Source organism: Schistocerca gregaria, chromosome 3, assembly GCF_023897955.1.
Source record: "Schistocerca gregaria isolate iqSchGreg1 chromosome 3, iqSchGreg1.2, whole genome shotgun sequence".
NCBI lineage: Eukaryota > Metazoa > Arthropoda > Insecta > Orthoptera > Acrididae > Schistocerca > Schistocerca gregaria.
Window position 1 is genome coordinate 907,263,031 of NC_064922.1, and position 5,330 is coordinate 907,268,360.

General features: G+C 40.0%; 1 non-coding gene across 1 annotated transcript; it reads right to left on the reverse strand.

Moving 5' to 3' along the window:
• Positions 1–3,610: 3,610 nt before the first annotated feature.
• Positions 3,611–3,685, reverse strand: Trnal-caa (transfer RNA leucine (anticodon CAA)). Its single transcript has one exon. It is a non-coding gene; the product is annotated as a tRNA-Leu (tRNA).
• Positions 3,686–5,330: the final 1,645 nt, after the last annotated feature.

The window sequence follows — 5,330 nt, forward strand, 5'->3', positions numbered from 1 at the left end:
AGCTTATGCTTCTATATGAATGTCTGTTTATTGAAACTAAGTTTATAAATGAAAATGGAATGGTCATGTGGCAGTATTGATCAGGAGACCCTGCATGTGGTTTTTTCAGCCATCTTGTGCAAGCCTTTCTCTTTTACAGCTTGTGCTTTGATGAAGATGAGTTGAAAAGATGAGGACTACACGAGCCCCCAGTACTTGAGAAAAGAAAATCTCTGAACAGAACCTGGGACCCCACAATCCAGATACAGTTATACTAACTACTAGACTGTTGACCTTTTATAGATGAAAATTAGACACCTTTCATATTGTAAATGTAATTCTCAGGCAAAGAATGAGTTAGGCCTCACTCATATACAGTTGAAAATTGTTTGACTGCTGTTAAAAATTTGCAAACAGTTCTGTGTAGACTATAATTATGCAAGTAATGTAAAGACTCTTGGTCAGGAAAGCTATAATGAATCTTTAACTGAGAAATACTAGAATGAACATTCAACATGTTACAGTACACTGATGGACGTTTAGTTGCTCTTTTGTACATTATGTCAGGTACACTAACAGGTACACATTACTCTGTAAACTATTTGAGTAGATTTAAAAATTGTTACGATGATGCTCACTTTAAATATGCTTTGTGAGTACTGAAATATTTGGATATAACAGGAGGTTTGAAGTTTATGTATGAAAGGATTGGAAATACTGATCTCTTAGATGCGGATGGATATGTGTGTGTGTGTGTGTGTGCGAGTGTACACCTGTCCTTTTTTTCCCCTAAGGGAAGTCTTTCCGCTCCCGGGATTGGAATGACTCCTTACCCTCTCCCTTAAAACCCACATCCTTTCATTTTTCCCTCTCCTTCCTTCCTTCCTTCCTGACGAAGCAACTGCCAGTTGCGAAAGCTCGTAATTCTGTGTGTGTGTTTGTGTGTTTTGTTCATGTGCCTGTCTGCCGGCGCTTTCCCGCTTGGTAAGTCTTGGAATCTTTGTTTTTAATATATAAGTCCATATTAAGTTATGTAATTACAGGGCGACACATGGGAGACGGAAGGTTTTGAACTGCATATTACTGAGGGCGTGGTGGTGGGAGGTGGTCGTGGTGGGGATAGTTCTGATCCACACAAGACGCCATTTCATTTACTCAGTCACCATGGAGCAGTGGGCCTTGCAACGTTGAGTGGTGAGTCTATTATTGCTACGTAGTGATTGTTTCGTGCGCAGTTTAATGTTGGTTGACATGGAGCTGTTCCAAGCCATAACACAATCTTCAGATGGGTGGAAAACTTCAAATCAACTGGAAACATACTGGAGAAGAACATCCTGGCCTGAGACCCAGAGTAACGACACTAGAAAATGTTGAAAGGGTAAGGCAAGTGGCAGTCAGAAGCCCAAGGTGGTCAGCTAGACATCATGCTAGTGAGTTACTAATAAATTGTGAATTGGTTAAATGAATTTTGCATAAAGAATTAAAATTCCATCCCTACAAGATGCTCATTGTCCAACAACTTCAGGAAACTGATTTTGCTGTATGAGAATACTTCGCTTACAGAATGCAAGTGATTTTGGGACCGAATGAAAATGAAATTTTATTGATGAGCGATGAAGCTCATTTTCATTTAAACAGGACCACAAATAAGCAAAACCTACATTACTGGGCTCCAGAGCACCTTATCCCCCAGCGTCCTCTACACTCAGAAAAAGTAACAGTCTAGTGTGCTCTTGGCTCTGTTGGCATTATTGGGTCACAGTTACTGTTAATTCCATTCATTACATTCGTATGCTTGAAACACTCTTGAAACCAGAACTAAGAAGACGACCAAACCCTTTAAAACGCATTTGGCTCCAGCAGGATGGGGCAACATCGGACACCGCAAACACTTCAATGATAGTTCTTAGATGCATGTTTCCTGGCCAGATTATCTAACACTTTGACAATGTTCTTTGGCCTTACAGGTCTCCCGACTTGTCAGTATGTGACTTTTTTTTCTGTGGGTGTACCTTAAGAACTGTGTCTATAACCACAAATCACGAAATTTGGACGAGTTGAAGAATGAAATCATTCAAGAAATTGCTGTCATCCCTGCAGAGATTTTAGTCTTTGCGATGTCCTGCATTCGAAATGATGGACATTACCTTGACAACATTATTTTTCACAAATAACTTTGTTAACTAAAATGGGAAATAATGAGCTTTGATTTTGTGTAAATAAAAATGCATTAATTTTAAAGTTGACTGAGTATTATTTCATTAAAAACCTTCCGTCTCCCATGTGTCACCCAGTATAATGTAACTGGATAGATAAAGTCACCCAGAACCCCAGGTCAGGGGGGGTCTTACCAGATGGTACGAGAAGGGAAGACAGACTGTTGGGGACTGTGATTATGAGTTATTATTGCTCTGGGGGGCAGTGGTGAAGGCTGGGGGATGTTAAGAAGCTTGGCCAAGCTCAGTTTGTAGGAGAGGAGAGTTGGTTGATGCTGTGGCTGTTTAGGGAGCTGGAAGTGTCAGGAAAGGAAATGCCACTGTTGAGGTAGTTTAAGAGAAGGTGGGATAGCTTTTTGAAGTTTAGTGTGGCCAGTTGTTCCAGTTTGAAGTTGGCTTGGCAGATGATACCATCCAAGGTAACATGAGAAGTTGATAACTGAAGGATTTTGTAGAAGGAGAGAAGTTCAATGGGAGTAGAAATTGGCATATAGTTCAGAGATTAGCCAGGTACATGGAAGAGACTGCTGTATTTGAAACTGTAAAAGGGATGGCATAGAGCAGGATTACATCCAGAAAAACAGACTTTCAATGTTGGGTCTTTGGGGGTAATTCTTATGGGCATGCAGGTTTCAAGAAATTGAATATGGAACCTCAGTTTTGGTAATGCGTAAGCATGTTTTCTAAAGAACCAAATATAATATGTGATGGGATTCATAATGCCAATATAGTAGCATTTGGAGAATTGGAGATGTTGGGAGTAGCCAAAAAGAAGCAGAAGAGGGAAAAAGAGAGAGAATAAAGAAGACAAGCAAGGGAAAGAACTCACAAAAATGTAGAAAAAGCTGTACGAAAATCATGGGAAAAGACAAGAGTAAATAAGGGGCTATCAGTGGGTGAGCATTTCTCACCAGAAGAGTGAATTACGTGGTAAGAAAAAATTATCTTAGGAAAAAATTATAACAGTAAATAGCAATTGTGGAAGTTCATGGAAAGGAAATGAAAAAAAGACAAAAGTTTAAAAACAAGGCAACATATTAATGTGGTAATAGTAAACTGCAGGAGTGTCTATAGAAAGAGCCCAGAACTGTTCTCATTAATAAATGGTCACAATGCCCACATGGTACTAGGGACGGAAAGTTGGCTGAAACCAGATGTAAACAGTAATGAAATTTTGAACTCAGATTGGAATGTATAACACACAGACAGGCTGGACAGTGAAGGGGGAGGCGTGTTTATAACGATAAAAAGTGCAACAGTATCGAAAGAAATTGATGGAGATCCAAAATGTGAAATAATTTGGGTGAACGTCACAATTTAAGCCTGCTCAAACATGGTAATTGGATCCAGAATGAGATTTTCACTCTGCAGCGGAGTGTGCACTGATATGAAACTTCCTGGCAGATTAAAACTGTGTGCCCGACCGAGACTCGAACTCGGGACCTTTGCCTTTTGTGGGCAAGTGCTCTACCAACTGAGCTACCGAAGCACAACTCACGTCTGGTACTCACAGCTTTACTTCTGCCAGTATCCGTCTCCTACCTTCCAAACTTTACAGAAGCTCTTCTGCGAACCTTGCAGAACTAGCACTCCTGAAAGAAAGGATACTGCGGAGACATGGCTTAGCCATAGCCTGGGGGATGTTTCCAGAATGAGATTTTCACTCTGCAGCGGAGTGTGCGCTGAGAGTTTAATTTACAGACATAGACTGGGAGACTCAAACATTTACAATGGGTGGCAGGAACAAAGAATCCAGTGAAATTTTTTTTAAGTTCATTATCTGAAAACTATCTTGAGCAGTTAAGGAGAGAACCTACTCTTGGCGATAACATATTCTATTTAAGACAGTTAACGCAGAACAAGAAATCAGTGATCATAAAGTGGTTACAGCATCGGTGATTTCAGCCCTAAATAGAAATATTAAAAAAGGTAGGAAGATTTTCTGTTTAGCAAAAGTGACAAAAAGCAGATTTCAGAGTACTTGATGACTCAACATAAAAGTTTCATCTCAAGTGCAGATACTGTTGAGGATCAGTGGACAAAGTTCAAAACCATTGTACAATATGCATTAGATGAGTATGTGCCAAGCAAGATCATAAGAGATGGAAAAGAGCCACCGTGGTACAACAACCGATTTAGGAAACTGATACAGGAGCAAAGGGAACTTCACAGCAAACATAAACACAGCCAAAGCCTTGCAGACAAACAAAAGTTACATGAAGCAAAATGTAGTGTGAGGAGGGCCATGTGAGAGGCGTTCAACGAATTCGAAAGTAAAGTTCTATGTTCTGACTTGACAGAAAATCCTAAGAAATTTTGGTCTCATGTCAAAGCAGTAGGTGGACCAAAACAAAATTTCCAGAAACACTGTGACCAAAATGGTACTGTAACAGAGGACGACAGACTAAAGGCCAAAATACTAAATGTCTTTTTCCAAAGCTGTTTCACAGTGAAAGACTGCACTGTAGTTCCTTCTCTAGATTGTCACACAGATAACAAAATGGTAGATATCAAAATAGATGACAGAGGGATAGAAAAACAATTAAAATCACTCAAAAGAGGAAAGGGCTCTGGACCTGATGGGATACCAGTTCGATTTTACACACAGTGCGCGAAGGAACTTGCCCCCTTCTTGCAGCAGTGTACCGTAGGTCTCTAGAAGAGTGTAGCGTTTCAAAAGATTGGAAAAGGGCACAGATCATCCCCGTTTTCAAGAAGGGACATCGAAAAGATATGCTGAACTATAGACTTATATCTCTAACATCGATCAGTTGTAGAATTTTTGAACACGCATTATGTTAAAGTACAATGACTTTACTGCAGACTAGAAATCTACTCTGTAGGAACCAGTATGAGTTTCAAAAAAGATGATCATGTGAAACCCAGCTCGCGCTGTTCATCCATGGGACATGGGTTCCCAGGTAGATGTCATGTTTCTTGACTTCTGCAAGTCATTTAATACTGTTCCCCAAAGTTGTTTAATGAACAAAGTAAGAGCATATGGACTATCAGACCAATCGTGTGATTGGAATGAAGAGTTCCTAGATAACAGAATGTAGCATGTCATCCTCAATGGAGAGAAGTCTTTTGAAGTAAGAATGATTTCAGGTGTGCCACAGGGGAGTGTTGTAGGAC